Below are 23,171 nucleotides of genomic sequence, written 5' to 3'. Positions count from 1 at the left end.
CTTAACTTAAATAACGTTTCTCTCTCCCAGGTATTTATCCCTCTGATATATTTATAGAGACCATATTTTCCCTCAGCCTTCATTTAGTTAGGCAAAACAAGCCAAGTTCTGTGACTCTCCTTTTGTAAAGGAGGTTTTCTCTTCCATGTGCATGTGTTCCAGTTGGAATTCATCTTTCTTAAGCTTGGGAGACCAAACTTGTACACAATATCCCAGATGAGGCAATACCAGTATCTTGTGTAATGGCAATAATACCCCACTATCTTTGCTGGCGATATCTAGCCGGACACATCCTAGAATTGCATTAGCCGTTTTCACATCATATAGGTGGCTCACAGTCATCCTGTGATCAACCAGTATACCCAGGTTTTCCTCCTCCTCCGTCTCTTCCAACTGATAAGTCTCCAGCTTATAGCAAAAATTACTTTTGTTAGTCCCTAAGTGCATAACCTTGCACTTTGCACTATAAAATTTCATCCAATTTGCATTTCTCCAGTTTTCAAGGTCGTCCATATCTTCTTGTATGATATTCCAGTCCTCCTCCGTATTGGCAATACCTCCCAACATTGTGTCATCCACAAATTTTGTTAACACACTCCCACTTTTTGTGCCAAGGTCATGAATGAAAATGTAAAATAAGATTGGTCCCAAGACTGATTGCTGAGAAACTCCATTAGTAACCGATCTTTCAGAATGACCCATTGTAATCTCCCCTTTAACCAGTTCCTTATCCACTTTTCAGTTCTCATATTAATCCCCGTCTTCTCCAATTTAACTAATTTCCTATGTGGAACTGTATCAAATGCATTACTGAAATCCGGGTAGAATAGATCTACTGCATTTTCCTTTGTCTAAAAAAATCAGTTATCTTCTAAAAGAAAGAGATCAGGTTGGTCTGGCACCATCTACCTTTTATAAAACCATGTTGTATTTTATCCCAAGTACTATTCACCTCTATGTCCTTCACTACTTTCTCTTTCAAAATTCATTCCAAGATTTTGCATACAGTTGAGGTCAAACTAACAGGTCTGTAGTTTCCTGGATCTGAGACAGGGCCGTCTCTAACTTTTTTGCCACCCCAAGCAAAAAAAAAAAAAAAAAAAAAGAGTGCCACCCCGCTATAACAATCCCATCCTACCCCCGAAAGCCGCCCCGCCATAACAAACCCCCCCGAGCGCCGCCCCCCCGAACCAAAAACAAACAAACAAAAAACCCCGAGCGCTGCCCCACCACCCCAAGATTGGCCGCCCCTTACAAGGTGCCGCCCCAACCACGTGCTTGGTCGGCTGGTGCCCGGAGCCCTCCTTGATCTGAGAGCAAAGTCTGGAGATGAGCACAGAATCATAAGACAGTTCACTCAGTTCAATTACCTTTGTACTGTCACTGAGGATTTTAAATAAAGTGAATAATATAAGATGTTAAAAATAAAAACATCTAAGCATTCTTCTGTTGTTTATCAGGGCAGATTGAAAATACTTATGTCTCCTAATCCTTAATACTTCATTTTCTGTGCACATCTAAATTCTTTACCTCATTTTATTTAGTAATGAAATTGGTATTGTTGCACACTTTAAGGGTTATTATTTCTTACTTGAAAAACTTTTGACATGATGAATATGATTAGTCTTATTGGTCAATAATTATGACACATTCATCATGACTTCTAAATGTGATAAAAGTTAATAGTTAATTATTAGAATTTCTCAACAAACACTATGTAGAGAAGTATTATACAGTAGAATATCTCAGAGTTAAGGTAGCAAAGAGCATTGTGGTTGTTTTTTTTTTTTTAAGGAAAAATTGGGGTTCAGGCTAGCCTAAATTATTTATATTCACCCATTCATCCATCTACCTATCCACATATTGTGATGCTTTCATTCAAGCTTGTATCACAGCCTCTATGTTCAATTTATTTAAAGTCTTTGATACGCAAAACCTTATAAATCCCTATTCAGTCAGTACTGGAAAATATAAGCATTTTAATAGAATCAATAGTTCTCCAATCATCTGCTCAAATGGTCACAAAGAGCTGAATTTTCACAGCACTGCAGGAGTTTTTAGCCACATGACTTCACATTCAAATTTCACACATCACTTTGAAAATGTCCCCCTTTAACATGTTGTTGTTAATAGTGTTCACATGTGCCTGCCGGGATTCCTGAAGAGTTTTTCTTTGGCTCACCACTGGTTTTAATTTATGTGGATAATATAAACCACTTGCACCTCTTGCCAAGTACTAATCCTACTTTCTTTGTTAAAGTCACAATCATTCTTAAATCAGCTTTTATCATTCAAGTAACCTTTTTGACTTTTAGATTGATGTAACATTAGTAAGTAGCTGGTGCTAATCCAACCCATATATTCATGAGTTCTAAAAGCAACATGGATGATAATTACTAATTAAAAGAACCCATTATATATCTGGGAGAACTAATAGAGCAAATGAAATCTGACGGCATTCTGTTTCCAGATTTTGTTAGGGTCAAATGCAGATTTTACACATACAGTAGCTACCTGGTTGTCAGTATTGATTTGGTTATTATTTAACATTCATATTGTTGTAGTGCCTAGATGCCTCACCCAATCAGGGCCCATTGTGCCATGCAGTGAACACAAAAATAGCACATGACAGTCCCTGCCCCAAAGACCTTACCATCTAAAAGTAGCAACTTCTATTCTTGGACCTTCTCCACTTCTCTCCTAGATGACAGTTCTTCATTTTACAGAAATAAAATATGGTGCCATCTACTAGCAGCCTCCAATATTGCATTATAACCATGCAATAGTATAGTCCACTTAACACGCTATTATCTTCCTATTAATGAAGAACAATACTAAGTTTCTTCAAGAGATTCATTTATGGAGTTGTCTGCTGACTGTTTCTTTGCTTCCTTTATTTTAGATAGTTACTGTATGGCTGACTCAGCCTTCTAAAACAGGGAATTTGTTTCTGTGTATTTAAGTCAAAATTTGACAGAAACAGGAGTGAAGCTGAGGTGCCCTCAGAAACAAAATCCTTTTTGACACTGTTCAGCACTTCTTTCCATGGCTGAGCAGCAGCACTCAAGTCAGGGAACAGCTGAATCTTGTAGCCATCCATCTCTATCTGATCTTTTGTCAGTGTTTTCATAAGAAGCCGCCCTCTGTTCTGAACGTGTGGCAGTTATTATACTGCTTGCTGGAGTTCATAGTTACTGTCTTTTATAAGGGATTCTATAGCAGTGTTATGGGAATTCTAGATCTTTACTGAGATCTACTCCATAATGTGTTTTTGTTCTGTAAGCTCACAATGCTAAGATTTTTTTGTCCCTGGCTTGATTCTCTCACATTTCTAGCCTACCGTAAACTTAGGAACCTTGTTTTAACAAAGACATTTTAACTGCTGAGCTCTTGGCCACCATGATGTAAATTTTGCAAGATGCTAGCTACTTCATTCTCAGACCTAAGGACTGCAGTTTACTAGAAAATTTAATCATTTTAAATTCTAGAAATTCCTCTTTATTGCTCAGTTCCTGGATTTTTCATTTCAAATTGACACCATCGTGTCTGTTGTCTTTAACAGAATCTAAAAGCTTCTAGAATTTCTCTCTCATCAGCCACAGCAGCTTGGGAGGAATAGAGACCTGAATAGGGCCTGCAGCTGGCTGTAAGTGTGGGGACAATTTCTGTTCTTTCTCTATCTTGACCATTCATGAATTGGAGGTAATTTTCAATCTGTTAGCAGGGATGAGAAATGGCACTTTTAACATTGGAAAGCAAGATGTAAACAAGACTTAAACTGCTTTTAGCAGCAACACTCCAGCTCTAGCTCCCCCACCCCCATTTTATTGTTTCTGAGAGCTGTTATGAAGAGATTTTGGTTGAAAACCTTATATCCTTTTTGCTCTCAGTCTCCCTTTGATTGTTGAATGGGATGGATTCAAGTGAATTCATTCTCTTCATGGACAGAAATGTAGGATCAAGCAGACATCTTGTTGGCCGCTGAGGCTAAATCCCTTTTATTTTGGCTTTGCTCAAAGGAACTTGATCCATTGTTTTTAGACTTTCTAACTTCAGACACAACAAAACCACCAAGCATTATTTGCATTTTCAGTGCTATCTTCCTAAACAGAAAACTTCTAGTTTTATAACTCCGTTTAGAGTACAGAGAACACTGAAACATCCCTACAGATGATTCCGGTTTTCTTTTTGCTCATTTTGGTTTTATTGTGAGGTACCTAAATGCTTTAGGCAGTAAAAATATGTTTAAATAACGCATGGATGTATTCATTCTGTTATGCTGTGGTGCCTCCTGACAAAATCCTTCTTTTTCTCTCCAGAGGTTCTAACCTTTTTTCATTGTCCAGACCTTATTCCTTCAATCATTCCCTATATTACCTCTAACTGAATGGTGCTTTTCATTTGCTTGCCCCAGTGATGTGTGAATGGGGATGTTTCACTGACTTTTCTAAACTCCTTTGAAAGACTTACTACCTTTTTCAATTACACCTTTTGCTTTTCTGGAATTTCTCCTCTACATTTCATAATCTTTTTAGATTTGATGTATTTTTACTTACATCAATATTTCTGTTTTAGCAACCTTCTTCTAATAAGCACCCATTATCCATCTTCTTAAATATGCAATACATGTCCATTAGTTTATTGTATATTTCTCATTGCTAACTTTAGTCACCATCCTGACCAGTGGGTTTTGGATCAAACCTAATCTATATACATGTCTGGAGTCTTATAATTATATTTTCAATGTCAGTACTCAGTTAAAATACTTTAGCTGAATTTGTAGCCCACATACAGTACTGATCAGCACATGCCGTTTTATTCTCAGCATTACTTCCTTGAATTAACCAATTTACTCATTATTTCTTTTTTCTCCCTGCTGCTTGATTGTTAATCTCAGGAATTTACTACATTTATTTTTGTTTCATAATTAACTGCAATGCTACTATTCAAACCTCTTAGCATACTAATCTTTCTTTTTAGCCCTTTCTGTATAAATGTTATCTGTCATATTCCATTTAATTACAGCCTGTGGTGGAAATTGAAATATTACTCAGCATTGATTCATATTAATTTGATTGATTTTTTCAATGTTTATACAACCCCCAAATACTTTTTATCTGCTCTTTTCATATCTATTAAAAGAGACTTTGCTGTCTTTTAGGGTCTGCAAAGTGCCAGATTTTGTGATGTGGGCTTAAAACAGGCCAAAATGTAATGTGTTATGTTAAATAAAAAAGATGTTTTTTTTAAATACACAATATTAAATAAACAACTAAAAAACAGCCAGATGACTGGTTACATAACATTATTTTATCAAGACTAAATTAAAGAAAAGGTCTCCTTCTTGCTTTTCAGATTTAACTAAGTGACCATAAGGTTTGCTGATCTTTTAAATTCTTTGAAAGTCACATTAACTGTAGCATAACACAGAACCCTTCAAGTTGGAAATCTTTGATAAGCAAAGTCCATTGCACACACACACTTATACACCCATTCTATCTTGCAGAGAAGAAACCTAACAGGAAATGCTACTGTTGCCCCTTTTTGATATGAGTGGCTAGTTCAAAATTCAGGGCCCAGTTCCAGTTGGAAGGGGAAATTGATGGATCTGGTATTTTCTTTGATGCAGTCTTGTTTATTTACAAGGAATGTACAAGTCCTGCATCTCTGAATGCAGAAGAAATCAAGAACAAAAGGAGCAGTTTCTAAGCTTACAGGCCTAAGCCTCTTTATCCAACAGACCCTAAAGCTTTCTCTCTAGCTTTTTCTAAGGTCATACCAAGTTCACAGGCTATTGCTTGGATTTCTTGCCTTTTCTATTCTCTCTGTTCTTGTCCTTTACAGTCTTTTGTCTCTTTTCTTTGAACCAAGTAACCTTATCTTGTGCCTTTGATCAGTAGTTCTCAAACTTCTCACCTTCAGGCCCCACTTTTCTCAAAGCATATGAGTTTAGGCCCTCACAAGTGAGAAAAACAAATGAGTGAAATTCTTATGCTACTGAAGTAAATGGCCAGATTTCTACTGATTAAGATTGAGTCATTGTTTCATCCAATATTCATGTGTATCAACAATTTGTACAGTGTTTCATGAGGTGGATGAACTTCTGTGTCCACAGTTTATCCAGATTTCGAAAACTGACACTAATTGAAACTGGAAAGTAACCCGAGAGTCCTCACCAAGAAAATGAGATCCAAGGGGGAGCAGGCTGAGGGGATAAAATGGAGCATTAGAGACTGGTCCCCCTCAGCCTGATTCCCATGAGCCTTCTGTCCCCCATTCTGATCCTGCAATTTGTTCTTACTACATAATCATTTAATATCATTCTAGGGTGTACTAACAGGAATGTTGCAAGACAAGGGAAGTAGTTGTCCCACTATACTCAGCACTTGTGAGGCCTCAGCTGGAGAATTGTGTCCAATTCCGTGCACCCCACTGAAAGAAAGATGTGGACAAATTGGAGAAAATCCAGAGAAGAGCAACAAAAATGATAAAAGGGTTAGAAAACCTCATCTAGGAGGAAAGGGTTAAAAACTGGACATGTTTAGTCTTCAGGAAAGACAACTAAAAGGGGGAGGGATAGCTCAGTGGTTTGAGCATGGGCCTGCTAACCCCAGGGTTGTGAGTTCAATTCTTGACAGGGCCACTTAGGGTTCTGGGGCAAAATCAGTACTTGGTCCTGCTAGTGAAGGCAGGGGGCTGGACTTGATGACCTTTTTGGGGTCCCTTCCAGTTCTAGGAGATAGGATATCTCCATATATATATATATATATATATATACACACTGATAACAGTCTTCAAGTATGTTAAGGTCTGTTTTAAAAGAGGATGATAATCACCATGTCCACCAAAAGAAGGACAAGAAGTAATCGGCTTAACCAGCTGCAAGGAAGATTTAGGTTTAATATTAGGAAAAACGTTCTAATTATAAGGATAGTTAAGAACTTGAATGTTACGAAGGGAGGTTGTGGAATCCCCATCACTGGATGTATTTTCAGAATAGGAAGGACAAACAACTGTCAGGGATGATCTAGGCTTATTTGGTCCTGCCTCAGCCCAGAGGGCTGGACTTGGTGACCTCTCAAGGTCCTTCCAGTCCTATGGTTCTATGATTTACAAATAAACTTTACAACTTAAAAGCAAATTCCTAGTGGAAATCCATCAGACTTTCAAGTATGCTAAAGTATAATCTAGGAAGCTTTCTGCTGCTTTGCTTGTGCCAAACAGATTTAAAAGTGTTAGCACCCTAAAGCTTTTTTCTTTCCCAAAAATCTCCAGTCCCAGTTAAGTTCAACTTAGAAAAAAAAGAGATAACATAGGGGAACATGAAGGTCGGTGTAATGGTTAGGGTGTTAACCTGGACTCAGGACACATGGGATCAATTTCCTGCTCTCTACAGACTTCCTTTGCAACATTGTACAAGCTACTTTGTCTGTCCATGCTCCAGTTCCCTGTTTGTAAAAGGGGCATTTTCCTTACTCCAAACAATAGGACTGTCCCCCTACATATTTATATTGTAAACTACTCCAGGCAGGGATAATGTATTTATTTGGTTTATAAAGAATCATTCAGCGCTATAGAGGGTCCTGTGGCTCCTTTAAGACTAACAGAAGTATTGGGAGCATAAACTTTTGTGGGTAAGAACCTCACTTCTTCAGATGCTTTTTACAGATTCAGACTAACACGGCTACCCCTCTGATACTATTCAGCGCTATGGTGCTATATACAAAGTGTTTATTATCAATAATAATAAATGATACTCAGTAAAGAGTCCTTGAATCTGTTCCAGCTGGCTGTGTTTTGTAACTCTGCTCCACTTGGTAATAGGCTCTACTTAAATACAGCTTGTTGCTCCAATCAAAGCAATGTATGGATTTGATTAATTATACACTGTGCACTTTAAATCCTTTTAACCCCCAGCAACAGTGACTTTTTAAATTAATCAATTACTGTTATTAATAATTTCACAAAGAATTGTTGATTGCAGTTAAGTGCTTTTTAATTTAAATTGTGATATTCCCATTCATTTTCAAATGTCTCAGGGGACCATTCACAATTTGTTGAAAAGGTAATATATCATGGTGGAGAGAATTAACCTTTGGAAAGCCTCACTGACTTATTGGTCATTTTTCAAATAAACAAATAAAAATTAGCCATAACCATATCTTCTTATCTGGTACCAAACTTATGTCTGAATCTTAAAACACCCAAAGTGCAGGGCAGAAACGTCAAAATGTTTAGCATAAAAAATAAATTCACAACAGTCATTTGGAACCACTTACCATGTTTTAACGACAAGATTTGCACTTAAAAACAGCTACCAGACTGCCTGTAATGCTTTGTTGCTTCTATCCATTTTTTCAAAATTAATTTTGAATCCAACATATAAAAAAAAGTTAACCCTGTAAAATAAATATTTAACCAGTAGGATGTCACTATGTAAAAAAAAAAATTGCAGGAAATGTAATTTCAACTCCCAGAACATCAATGGGTTTTGCATCAGTCCCTAAATGGACCCAATCCATGTTCCACTTAAGTCAATGGAATGACTCCAGCTGGCTTATGTGGGAGCTGGATCAGGCCCTCCGTCTGGCTATTTTCTTTTTCCAAATGTATGTAATGGGAAATTCCCATTTCCTAAGACAATCGAGGCTCTGCACATTAAAGCAGTTCTTTCAGATGATTAAAATCGGTTGGCTGTCGACTACATAACAACATCTGAAGCATGCAAGCCTGTACTATACCTTAATGCTTAATGCTTGAATGGAGGGACTCAGAGCTGAGTTATGAATTTAATTGTTGATAGAAACATTAAGAGCACATTTTCTTGCCCATAACTATCAGCACTTGCTTGTGGCAATGCAGTGGAAGGGATATAGGGAAGATATTTTGGCTGCCATGTTTTAAGAGAGAAATTATTTAAATGGAACACTCCAGATTAGAAGAAGGTTGATCATGTGATTTAGGAGTTTGACTCAGATTCAGGAGATCTGGGTTCAATTTCTAGTGCTTCCACCGGCTCATTTTATGACCCCGGGCAAGACACTTAATCCTTCTGTGCCTAAGTTTCAGATCTGTGTAATGGGGAAAATAATATTTCATTTCTCCCTACCTTTGTCAGTGATCGAGTTAGATCATAAAATGGTTGGGGTGGGAGATTGCCTCTTACTATGTATTTGTACAGCACCTAACACAATGGGACCCTGATCTTAGCTGGTTCTTTAGGTGGTACCAAAAACAAATAGTAAACAATCATTTCAATGCCCTAATTTACTTCCAATTATTCCTAGTTATAGACCTTCATTAGTTGGCTTTTTTTAAAAAAGGAAACTATTCTTCTGCTCCAGCCCTGGATTAGAGGGTGATGACCTTAAAAATATTAATCTTCCACTTCTGTTCTTTTTTGTTGTAAATACAACACTCTGCCAGCTGCTACAGTTGCACTCACTGACAAGCACCAGAAGACGTCATCCTTCAAATACGTTGTTAGTTATTGTTTGGCTTTTGATGGGTTTATCTTCAGCCAACTAATAAGTGAGAGCTTTTCCAGTGATGCTTTTTACATCAGGCCTGTAAGTGGGAGCACTGGTTCAGGGACTCTATGTGAAGCAATATCGATGGAGACAAATGGGGTGGAGGGCAGGTTTCTAAGTTTTACTGAGCGCTTACTTAGGAAAGAGGATTTTGGATAATGTTCAGAGGTCAACTGGTCTCTATGTTAGTCAGCATTGTTGTGGATATCCAGAGGGAAAGAGAAAGGCATTACTAAACATGGTGTTTTCCAAAAATGGCTTCAAGCTAGTAGGTGGAGTGGGATGTCCAGATTGCTGACAGTGCACAAGTCTCCATTTTAAGCCTTAATTCTGCATTCTGATCAAGAAAAATATTTATGTATGTGGTTAATATTAAACATGTGGATTGTCCCACTGGTTTTGAAATGGAACTACCCCTGCTTAAATGCTTTGCTGAATCCAGAGTGCTGGATTGATTAGCAGAGTTGAATTAGTAGAGAATGTGAAGGTAGTCAGGAACTTGGGAGGAACAGGAAGTGATTGAATTCAAGATCCTATAGAAAGGAGGACATGAGAGCAGCAAAACAAGGACACTGGACTTCAGAAACTAACTCAGAGAAAGTAGGCAAGGTGCCATGGAAAGACCAATTAGGAAGAAAAGGAGTTGAAGGGGGCTGGCAGCTCCTAAAAGATGTAATACTCGAGGTTCAACATCAAGCTATTCAGATGCAGATGAAAGATAAGAAGAAACACAGGAGGCCAATGTGGCTGCACAAGGAGCTTTTTAGATATCTAAAAACCAAGAGGGATACATACAGGAAATGAAAGGAGGGACATGTTACCAAGGAATAGTGCGAGCATATAAGGACAAAATCAGGACAGCCAAGGCAAAGAATGAGTTCCATATAAAATGATGGGGTCTGAATTATCTGTTACCACTCAAGAAAGATCTTGGAGTCATTGTGGATAGTTCTCTGAAAATATAAACTCAATGTGCAGCAGCAGTCAAAAAAGCAAACAGAATGTTGGGAATCATTAAGAGATAGATAATAAGACAGAAAATATCATATTGCCTCTATATAAATCCATGGTACATGCACACCTTGAATACTGTGTGCAGATCTGGTCACCCCATCCCAAAAAAGATATATTGGAATTGGAAAAGGAACAAAAAAAGGCAACAAAAATTATTAGAGTATGGAACGGCTTCCATATGAGGAGAAGTTAATAAGACTGGGACTTTTCAGCTTGGAAAAGAGATGACTAAGGGGGGTGTAACGGTGTGACGACTCACCGCTGCAGCGCCTCCTGATGGTCATCTAGGGAATTAGCTCTTTCCACTCAGGAGTGCCCTCTGCAGGCCAGTGTCCCACTTGCCACTGGCCCCGGTGTCCCTCCCGGACCCCGGTGCCCCTTCTCTCGGGGTTCTGCCCCCTGCAGTACTCCACAGTCTCACTGGGCCTCCCCTCCCTGAGGAACTCTCAACCCCCTATCCCCACCTCGCCTCAGTCTTTGGTTACTGCCAGTCACCATCTAGCCCCCGCTCACTGAAGTGGCAATTATATTGCAGTCCACCCATCATCGGCAAGGAGGGTTTGGACCTGCTGCCCCTGCCAACCCTAGTACCTTCTCAGCTTTTAACAAGGTCTGTAGCCTGGAGGTTTTCCAGGCCGGAGCTCCCCAGCTCCTCTGGCCTTTCCCCAGCCCTGCTCCACTTTAGGTATGCTGCTCAGCTCCCAGCAGCCAGGCCCATCCCTCTCAACAGCTAGAGAGAGACTATCTTAGCTCCAGCCTAGCAGCCCCTTTATAGGGCCAGCTGTGGCCTGATTGGGGCATGGCCCCAGCTGAGGCTGCTTCCCCAATCAGCCTTTCCCCAGCCACAGCCCTACACAGGGCTGCTTTTAACCTTCCAAGGCCGGAGTGGGGTGACCACCCCGCTACAGGGGGATATGATAGAGGTCTATAAAATCATGACTGGTGTGGAGAAAGTAAAAAAGGAAGTATTATTTACTCCTTCTCATAACACATGAACTAGGGACCACCAAATGAAATTAATAGGCAGCAGGTTCAAAACAAACAAAAGGAAGTATTTTTTCATGCAACATACAGTCAACCTGTGGAACTCTTTGCCAGAGGATGTTGTGAAGGCCAAGACCATAACAGGATTCAAAAAAGAACTAGATAGGTTCATGAAGTATAGGTCAATCAATGGATATTAGCCAGGATGGGCAGGGATGGTGACACTAGCCTCTCTTTGTCAGAAGCTGGGAATGGGCAACAGAGGATGAATCACTTAATGATTACCTGTTTTGTTCATTCCCTCTGGGGCACCTGGCATAGGCCATTGTCAGAAGACAGGATACTAGGCTATATGGACGTTTGGTCTGACCCAGTATGGCAGTTCTTATGTTCTTATGTACAGCTGTCAAGGAATGATAGAGACAATAAGAAGGGGTTCTTCAAATATGTCAAACAAAAAAGAAAGATCAAGGACTTTGTGGGTCAGCTGCTCCATGGAGGTGAGCTGGTAACAGAAGATGATAGAAAGGCAAAGTTACTCAGTGGCTACTTTACTTCAGTCTTCTTACAAAAAATAACATGTGACCAGATGACTAGCAAAGTTACCATAGTCAATAAAGGGGAAGGGATGGAGATCAGGATAAGTAAAGAACACATCAGAAATCTTCTGACCAATTTGAATTAATTCAAATCAGCAGGACTTGATGCTATTCATCCAAGAGTACTGAAGGAATAAGCTGAAGAAATCTTAGAGCCACTGACAATAATATTTGCAAACTCATGGATGACAGGAGAAGTCCCGGAAGACTAGAGAAGGGCTAACACAGTGCCCATCTTTCAAAAGGAGAAAAAGGAGGAGCCGGGAAACTATAGACCAATCAGCCTGACTTCGATAGCTGAGAATCTACTAGAACAGTGTATAAGATATTCAGTTTGTGAATACCTGATGGATGAAGGGATAATCACTAACAGCCAATATGGATTTACCAAGAACAAATCATGCCAAACAATACTGATTTACTTCTTTTACAGGGTCACTGCTTTGGTGGATAAGGGGAATATAGTGGACATAATATACCTGGACTTCAGCAAGGCTTTTGACACAGTCCCACATGACATTCTGAAAAGTAAGCTGGAGAAATGTGGGCTCAGCGGAACTACCATTAAACGGATACATAATTGGTTATACAACTACAAACAAAAAATAACTATTAATTGAATGATGTCATATTGGAGGGAGGTTGCAAGTGGGGTTCCACAGAGATCTGTTTTGTGTCTGCTGTTGCTTAACATCTTTATTAATGACCTGGAAGTAAGTATAGATAGCATACTGATCAAATTTGCAGTTGACACAAAAGTAGGAGGGTTGCTAACACTTTAGAGGATAGAGCTAAAATTCAAAGGAATCTTGATAAATTGGAGAACTAGTTTATAGACAATAAAATGAAATTCAACACAGACAAATGTTAGGCGCTATACTTAGGGAAGAACAACCAAATGCACAAATACAGAATGGGGAATAACTGGCTTGGCAGCAGCAGTGCTGAAAAGGATCGGACAGTAGTGGTGGATCACAACCTCAACATGAGTCAGCAATGTAATGTGGGTTGCAAAACAAAGAAAATGCAATTTTAGGTTGCATTAACAGAGGCATAGCTTGCAAGTCAAAGGAGGTGATAGTACCACTCTACTCGGTGCTGGTTAGGCCTCAGCTGGGGTACTGTGTCCAATTTTGGTCATCAATTTATAGAAAGGATGTAGAGAAACTGGAAAGGGTCCAGAGGTGAGCGACAAAGATGATCAAAGTGGTGGAATGCAAGTCATATGAGCAAAGGCTGAAGGTATTGGGTATGTTTAGTTTGGAAAAGAGGAGATTAAGGGGGGATACAGTAGTGTTCTTCAAATACTTGCCATAAAAAGATGGAGAAAAGTTGTTTTCTCTTGCCACAGAGGGCAGAACAAGAGGAAATGAGTTCGAACTACAGCATAGCAGATTTAGATTAAATCTCAGAAAAAAGTTCCTAACTATAAGAACAGTAGGACAATGGAACAGACTGTCTAGGGAGATTGTGAAAGCTCCTTCACTGAAGCTTTTCAAAAGGAGGCTGGATGATAGTCATCTGTCTTGGATGATTTAGACACAATAAATCCCGAATCTTGGCGGGGGTTAAATTAGATGACCCTTGCAGGCCTAACTGATTCTACTTCTAAAACTGTCACCATTGACTACAGGAATCCTTTCTTTTATCTCCTAACCTCCTATTTCCCTTCTCATCCCTTCTTTCTCTCTTCCTTCCACTACTGCTATGCTCTGGGTGTCTATCCTTTGCATTTCTCATCCCGTCGTCTTACTCTCCTACCCTCTTTGTTTTTCTCTTCTCCTTCTTTTCTTTTTTTCACTGACCAGTGACAGACCTGGACCACTCAGCCTTGTAAAGCCGACTAGTCCCTCAATGACCACTCCTTCCTACTAAAATCAGGATAGGATAGCCTTTGCTTCCATTCAGTTCTGAAGGGCAGGAAGGAGACTGCCACAGTTTCAGGGTAACTGTACCCCTGACCCCCTCTTTGGTCTGCTTAAGGATGCCCCCTTCGATATCAGGCCTCCTGCCATCGCCTCTCTATGGGCAGAGACCTGTGTCCCTCTCTCTCAACACCAGGGTTTCAGGCTGCAGACTGCAGCAGTTCATTGTGATTACCCCAGCAGATCTGACCTAGCTCAGCACCTGCAATTTCTCTCAAAGAGCAGACAGCTCTACACAGAGTACAGTACATTGATTTTAGAACTAATGCATGACCGAGAAAAAATATCATAAAACAATAAGAGGTTTGAACACAGACTTAAACTCCCAGTGGGCCCTTGTCTTTCCTATGGAGACCCTGGCAAGTTCAAGTCCTTTGAACCCTTCAGCAGGGTTTGTCTTCTTTGTTAAAGATTTGTGTCAGATTTTTGGATCGAAATCTGGGGTTTCCCTAGTCAATTCCCACTGGCCCTTTCTTTCTTTGTCTCCTGAGTCTCTTGAACCTGATCTGAACCAGTATATGCATTTCACCCCAGGGAGTTGTACTTCTCTGGAATTGTTTATCTGTCTCAGAGTCTTCAGTAATTATCTCCAGTAAAACTGCACCTGAATTTCCTCTCAGTGGCCCAGCAAGGGCACCCACTATCAGCCTCCCATCTCCCTAGAAGTTGCCCTAATTGGTGGAGATGCATGTCTGTCTCGCATCTGACAAATATTTCCAGGTTGCACAGTTCCCTGCCTTCACGGTGTATTTCCCAGCACAGAGCAGTTAAAAAGATACCTGCTTGCTTTCTCTTCAGAGATGGTTGACACAGGTACAATTACTACAGTTATAAGGTACAACAGAGCACTTCCAATGCAAGCCTACTTTATTCTTACGGTGAAAAGCATTATAGAGAAAACTTATTAAAAAACAATAGAAGAACCTACATAGAATCTCAGGGTTGGAAGGGGCCTCAGGATGTCATCTAGTCAACCCCCCTGCTCAAAGCAGGACCAAGCCCCAGACAGATTTTTGCCCCAGATCCCTAAATGGCCCCTTCAATGGTTGAATTCACAACACTGGGTTTAGCAGGCCAATGCTCAAACCACTGAGCTATCCCTCCCCCTGTGAGCTAATAAGTTTACCAGTTTACTTGCATCTGAAGAAGTGAGGTTCTTACCCACGAAAGCTTATGCTCCCAATACTTCTGTTAATCTCAAAGGTGCCACAGGACCCTCTGTTGCTTTTTACAGATTCAGACTAACACGGCTACCCCTCTGATACTTAAGTTTACCAGAGTTAACCCCAACTCTCACATGGATTTTGGCAGGAGCAGTCTTTCAACATCCCCACCCAAGGGGGATTCCTGGTGGTTACCAGTTCATCACAGCTTCAGCTCAGAGCAAATACCCAGTCTTATGAGATCCCAGTCAGTCCAGTCCTTCCAACCGGGGCCATCCATGGACCAGGGATCTTGTCCATTTGCTGGATCAGGAAGAAGGCTCTGAGCCAGTTTAAAACCAAGCAATTTATCAAAAAACACTTTCTTTGTCAGGTGATGGAGAATCTACTTTGAACTCTTATATGCATCTCTTTCCAGTGGGTGGCCTCAAAAGGTTGATAAGAGAGGAAGTTCATTAGCATCTCCCCTTCCCTACTAGGTAAAGTACATACAATGCCATAATAATACATACACAGTTGCATTTTTATATACAATGTACCCCAAAGGTACTAACAAACCTATTTTGATAAACTTTACAGAATTAAGTTAAACTTTATCTTAATCCCATAAAATTTGTTCGGGATATAGGGTGACCAGATGTTCCGATTTTATAGGGACAGTCCTGATATTTGGGGCTTTATCTTATTTAGGCACCTATTACTCCCCACCCCATGACCTGATTTGTCACACTTGCTGTCTGGTCACCCTATCAGGATATTAGAGGACATTGGCAGTCTATCACAGCCTCCACTGATTTTAGTTCCTGAATGGAGCTTGGTAACCCTCCCCATTGAGCCAACATTCAATCTCTGGCTCACAGTGATACAGATAACAATTATAAAGTTGATACAACAGTCTCAAAGATATGCCTGTGTTCATCATATCTGTCACCGAGAGCAGCAGTGATCACATTCTACACCTAAGAATTCATCAACTGAGTTGTAGCTAGTATTAAGATGGGCCCAATTAACATAGTGCAATCAAAAAACAGCAGCAATCAACAGCCAATCAAAAATACTTTACAAGTTTTCAGTAAAATTTGTGGAATGCTCATCCAGCACAAAACTGAGCTTTGAAGATGCATTCAGGTCTTGTCTACATGGGGATGTTACATTGGAGTGACTGTAGTTTGTTCATCTTAGAATGCCTTGTATCCACAGACTACTATTAAAGCAACTTATTTGGTGTCTTAGATTGCAGGAAATAATTCTCCTTGGAACAGCAGTAACTCCACTTCGCAGTGAGTTTGTTTGCTTTCAGGTTTGTGTGGACCCATTCCTAACTACTCCACTGCTGGCAGTGCTCCAGCTAGTACCGCACACTACATTGCTTCACACATGGCTCAACCTGCCTTATACCTGTGCGTTGGCCATTGCTCCAGGTTCAGCTTGTCCAGATGTCACCTCTCCATCTAAAAGCTAACGCAGAGCCAGGAGTGCCACTTTCCAATGTCAGGTAGAAATAAGACTACATACCCATTACAGCACACAGGCCTCCCTTCCCTGGGCTTCTCTGTGAACATCTGCAAAGCTCCTGGATTTGATTGCCCTCTTTGGAGATCTGCATCTTCAGTCCCATCCGGAGAAGAATCACTGAATGCAGACATCCACAAGGCACTGTCAGCACAAATGAAGAATTAGTATGAAATGGTGGAAAGTAAGAAGCTGCAAGTGTTATTAGAAAACTTTCTTTACTGGAGTTGCCAAGAATTTTACTCCAAAAACAGAAGCTAGAAACTTCATCTGGGTGAGAGGGATTTCTATTAAGGCCTGTATTATTCTGTAGAAAAGCTCTCCCTGGAGACTGAAACTGCCCAGGACATATAGGAAATTGGATAGAAGCCCAGGAGGGCATCAGTCCCATTTAATTAAAATGACAATGATAATTTACTGGGCAAGGAAAAGAGGAGAAAAATACAAAGATTTTTAAAACGTGTCAAAAGTTATCCATATAAAAAAAGTTCTCCTCCCTGTAGGAAGTTTAATTTCCCTTGTGATATAAGCCAATGCCTTAGAGCAGGGGTCGGCAACCTCTGGCACGCGGCTCGCGGTTCAGCCGATTGCAGCTCCAACTGTATGCGGTTCGCCGCTCCAGGCCAATGGGGGTGGTGGGAAGCCACGGCCAGCACATCCCTCGGCCCGTGCCGCTTCCCGCAGCCCCCGTTGGCCTGGAGCTGCGAACCGTGCCAGTGAGAGTTGCGATTGGCCAAACCTGCTGACACGGCAGGTAAACAAACTGGCCCGGCCTGCCAGGGTGCTTACCTTGGTGAGCCGCATGCCAGAGGTTGCCAACCCCTGTCTTAGAGTGGCAAAAAGAATGCCTTTTAGCAGTTCAGTTCATAAAAGAAACACAGTGGCGTGTATGTACTCAAGCCAAGAATTCATGGAAAGGTTTAGCCTGAACAAAGGACTATAGTATCTTCATTTTTTATAGCAGCTTTGCAGAGCTTCTGTTTGTGGGACATCAGTTTTTGACAGTGTGAGTGATATTTACATAAATTTACAAATGTTCTTATGGCTTGTCTTCACTACAGGGAGATTGACGCTGCTGCAATCGATGCAGCAGGTGTCGATTTAGCGGGTCTAGTGAAGACCCGCTAAATCGATAGCAGAGCGCTCTCTGGTAGACTCCAGCTGCCCAAAAAGAGTGAGGTAAGTCAACTGGAGAGCATCCCCCATCAATGCAGCATCATGAAGACACCGCAGCAAATCAACCTAAGCAACATTGACTTCAGCTCTGTTATTCACGTAGCTGGAGTAGCGTAACTTAGGTTGACTTGCACCAGTAGTGAAGACAAGCCCTCAATGTGGTGTTGTAGTTGTTTTGGTCTCAATAAATGTAAGTTGGTCCAATAAAAGATATTACCTCACCCACCTTGTTTCATTCTCTATATTCTTTTCTTAGTCTTTGTTCTCATTGCCCCTCACCTCAGCCTTTCCATCACCCACCAGCTTTCCTCTCAGTATGTTTCCCCTTTCATGTTCCAGCAGAAGGTAGTCTGCAAAGTAATATTTCAAAGCACAAGCCTCTTATTGATCTTTAACTTCTTTCCTCCTATTTTATCTTATTGTACTTAGCAGATAGAACAAATTTTTCATTGTGTTGTTATGTTAGCTCTAAATAAATGTTCTTTTTACTGTGCTGTCCGATGGTGTTATACAGTTGCTTGGGGAAATTGTATTTGGCTGAGTCATTTACATTTTAGCAGCATTCTTAGAGTACTCTGGTTTCCTGTCTGTATTACTATAACCCTTTGCTGCCCCTTTTCTGTATCCATTCACATTTGCCCATATCTTTATGATTATTAATACTAATATTAGTATTACAGTAATACCTATAGGCTTCAACCAATTTAACTAAACAATGTGCCTATACACAGTAAGAGACGATCCCTGCCCTGAATATCTTACAATCTAAACAGACAAGCCTGGCAAAGGTTGGGTGAAGGGAAGTGCTATCTTCACATCACAAATGGGGAAACATGGCACAGAGAGAGTACGTGACCTGCCCGAGGTCACATGGGGAGCATGTGGAAGCACTGGAAATTGATCCTGAATCTTATGAGTCACATCCTGATGCTGTAACCACCACCATCCTTCCGCTCTTCCCACTGCTCCTAGCCCATAATTTCCTTCACTAACGTCAATTAAGAATAATCCTGAGAGGACCCCATTTTTCTTCACTCTTTATTCTGTGTGTAGGAGTTGGGGAACATGAGGGTTTCTCAGATGCCTCACATCACTTGGCTGTCTGGGTGGAAGAGACTATGAGACAGAGAGAGAGCGAGATCCAAACCAACAGCCCCACAAATGAAAGGTTGCCTCTCCACTTTTCAAGCAAATTTCCAAACAAGACTGTTCACAGAGAAGCTGTTCTAAAGAAGTTGGTAGATTTCTGGCTCCTTCTTTTTCCCAACCCACCGCAATATTTCTTCATGGTAAACCAGACTCGGAATGAGACAGACAAGTTGAACACATGTAATGACATTGTTTTAACCACACAAAAACTTTCCAGGCTTCCTCCCATATTCATGTGATGTTTGCAAGTTTCAAATAACAGGAATGATGACTGAAGCCCCTATGAAACAACCAGTCACAATCTGTCTTTGGGGATAGAAATCGAAAGCTCTGTCAGCCCACTAAGTCACAGCTAGGTATGAGGGGCAGGGCAGAGCTGCTCCCCCCCACACACACCTCCCTTATACAAGGTGCAAGACGAGACCCTTTCCGGAGGATAGCCAGCTCTTCTGAGCAGTGCTGGGGCCATGGCTTTTCCTCACGCACTTTGCAGAGGTTAGCACCACTAACAGTGATAGCTTTGCAGAGTCCTTTGACTTTCTGAACTTAAGGACGCTCATTGTGCCCACCCCTTTAGCAGAAGCTCTCCCCTTCCTCCCTAGCACACCTAAACAAGGGTCTGATACAGTCTAATATAGACTTGAAATGCACTATCAATCCTAAACCAGATCCTAGAAGTTAGAGATGAACATCAAATCCATCACCCCACAAATTCAGGGCATCCCCACAATGTAGAATCTTTTAGATAATCATAAGTTTCAGAGTATGCATCCGAAGAAGTGGGCTGTAGTCCACGAAAGCTTATGCTCTAATAAATTTGTTAGTCTCTAAGGTGCCACAAGTACTCCTGTTCTTCTTTTTTAGATAATCATGTAACCCACCAGTCAAAATGTGTTATGCAGCCTGATCCACAGAGGATATGGGTCAGTTACAGATCTATTCAAGTGACAATAGACACAGACAAAACACTGATAGCAAATATAATAAGCTTCCCCCTTACTAAGGGTTTGTTGATGAACCAGAAGAATCTGCTGAACCAGTGAGCGTAATACCCAGAAAAGTTACTGTGTCCATTAACCCTCTCTTTCATAGATTTTAAGGGACCATAATGATGATCTACTCTGACTTTCTGTATAACACAGGCCATAGAAATTCATCCAATGATTGCTGCATCGATTCCATAACTTCTGGCTAAGCTAGGATATATCTTTCAGAAAGATATCCAGTCTTGATTTAAAGACTTCAAGTGATGGAGAATCCTCCATGTCTCTAGGTAAATTATCCCAGTGGTTAATTTCCTTCACTTTAAGAAAATTGACTGAATTTGTCTGGCTTCAGCTTCCTAACATTGGATCTTATGCTTTCCTTTGTTTAATGGTTTTCCTTTTTTATTTTGAGACTGGGCTTTCAAAGGACAAGTCTGGGGGAATGTGTCACTAAATTATAGAACATAAACATGCAGGAAGTAAGACTATTGGTCCCTTCTGGTTAAAATCAATTAATCCTTTAACATATGCAACATTGAAATGACCAGTTGTTGAGCAGATGGTAGCTTGGCAGTTTTGGTAGATTTGCATTTCTGTTGAGGTGAATTTTAGTTCAGTGAAATCAGGTAGACAACATTGCTTCTTATAGGCAGTGTTTCTAACCACAGATGAGTAAAGCAGCCAATTATAACTCATGCCAATAAAACCTTATACCACACCATACTAACCACAGTGAATCCTGTGATAATTTTATGTCTGAATAATAAAATTGTACAGTGTTATAGCACTTTTCAACTGAGGCCCTCAAGGCATTTCACATGCATTAGTCAATTGAGTCTCATGGTACCATCTAAGGTCAGCAAAGTATGTATAATGGTCACTTCATCCATCAAGGAGTTTGCAACCACATCTGAGGTGGAACACAAGAGCTGTTTAATATACAGCAACAATAGTTTAGGAAGTGAAGAATGCTAAGTGCAACTGAAGTGGCACACGGAATTTGGATAAGCAGAATGTTATTGCCTGAGTAGGAATTTTGGCCAGGACACCAGGGTTAATGCTGCTTCCTTGGAATCCTTAATGATTCCATTGGCACCTTCAGCAGCACACTATCTGCTAGCCCCATGTTGGGGCCTATTTCATCCAAAAGTGTACAGTGACCCTAAAGTGGGAGTGGAAAAGGGCAAGGAGGAGTCAGGCCAGGTTCCCTTTTTTCTCCTGCATTGGCCTGTAAACCATTAAAGGGATGTGTCACCCATGCATCCTTCCTTTGCACACCAGGGAGCACTCCTGATGCTTAGCCAAGGGCATGCAATCCCACAGCACCCCTTACTCTGGGCTGTTCCCTAAACACCCATTTTAGCTCCATGTGGTTAGTTCTGTACTATGGGTGGAAGGTTGTGTTTTTAATCCCTGATTTATTCCATGCCTACAATACTGGAAGTTGATACACAGTGAAATGAGTTCTGCATTGTTCTTTGTGAATCACACACACACCAGTTCCTCCATAAAAGGTCTGTAGCAAAATCATTACAGTGCTCACATATGTAAACCAGCCTTGCAAACTGTGAGTCATTTTTTTATGGGCAAGTAAATTATCATTAGTCTGTCATTAACATAATCACTGGAGAAAGGGTGGATGGGTAGATTTTGTGCTTGAGCTGCTAAATTTTTCATGACATTTTTTCAAGCCTGAGGAAAAAGTGACTTTTTTTTAAATTATTCGGTTTGGTTTTCCTGCTGGTTGCATGCTTACTGTACATGAAGTATATATAACACATAAATATTGAGGCCAAAGATTTTACTCTGTTTGTTTCTACATGGAATTTCACTTTCCTGGCTCTGGATAAAATGGTGATGTAGCCTATGGTATTTCTTGAGCCTTTTCCTTTCAGCTCAATTAGCTACTAAATTAGTAGCCTCCCTAAGCATTTTGTCTATTGTCGCAAAATTTTAACCACTGGGAAAAAAAGCAGAACTCGGGTCTCTTTTTAGAACAAAGACTAAACAAAAGTGTGGAGATTTTTACCATGAACGGTGGTTCCCCTCCATGATGAGTCACTTGTTAAACAGGTTCTACTCTGTGTAACGTTCCCAACCCTTGACGTACAAAGTGTTGCAGTTCCCTCAGCAGCCAAAGACATACTGGTAACAACTAAGCATAAAACTCTCTTGGCACTTGGGAATCTGCAGTGTGCTTTTGAATTGTTTCCATTTTGCTGGAGCTGGCAATGATGGATAGGGTCAGTTTACAACAGCTCCTTTTTGGAGAGGGCTGTCTGAGGTAATTGCTTATCCTTCTCAAGGGCTCTCATAAGCAGAGGCCTATAAGTTTCCATCTTTCCATGCCTTGTGTTCAATGTGCATATGTGGCCTCTAGAGAACATTGTGAGGCATTGCTTGACATGACTTTTAGCACCTTCAGCTAACCTAACCAAGAGATCCTAACCTTTCTATGCAGACTTTCTATATCTCTGATAACTCCAGGCTGAACTTGCAGATGATTCTGCTTAGGGCTACCCACAATGACCACTCTCAGGTAGTGTCGCCTGCAGCAAACAAGAGCACATTAAATCACTGCACCATACTTTGCAGTGGCTTCTCCTTGAAAGAAAGGATGGCTCAGTGGTTAGGCTGTTCGAGAGTCAAGAGACCTGGGTTTAAGTCAGTGCTTTGCCAGGGACTTCTTGTGTGACCTTGAACAAATACTTTTGTGTCTCAGTTTCTTTTCTATCATAATGGGGATGGAGGAAAAATATATTAAAGAGTGTAAGTTGGGGATCATGGAATTACCTAAAATAGATTGACTTCTGTGTGCTGTTCTGTCAGCTTTTGGCATGCTTAGTTGGAATGTTTTAATTTCTGCCAGTGTACCCAGGGTACAATATACATTTTTATACCAATAAAAAGCAAATAGAATAATAACTGGGTATGTCTCTCAACCTTAAAGTTAAATTTAATTTGGTTTTATGTTTAGTATTTACACTGAATAAAGAGTATACAAGCTAATGAGTGCTTTACATTTGGAGTTTTAGTATTCCTGTTTAAAAAGGCTGAGTAATAACTCCAAGTGCAGCAAACTAAGTTACTATTGGCAAAAACTTGGCATGAAACACTTGTGTGCAAGGTTCAA

Source organism: Malaclemys terrapin, chromosome 3, assembly GCF_027887155.1.
Source record: "Malaclemys terrapin pileata isolate rMalTer1 chromosome 3, rMalTer1.hap1, whole genome shotgun sequence".
Taxonomy (NCBI): Eukaryota; Metazoa; Chordata; order Testudines; family Emydidae; genus Malaclemys; species Malaclemys terrapin.
Note: the sequence above shows the minus strand (reverse complement) of the source record.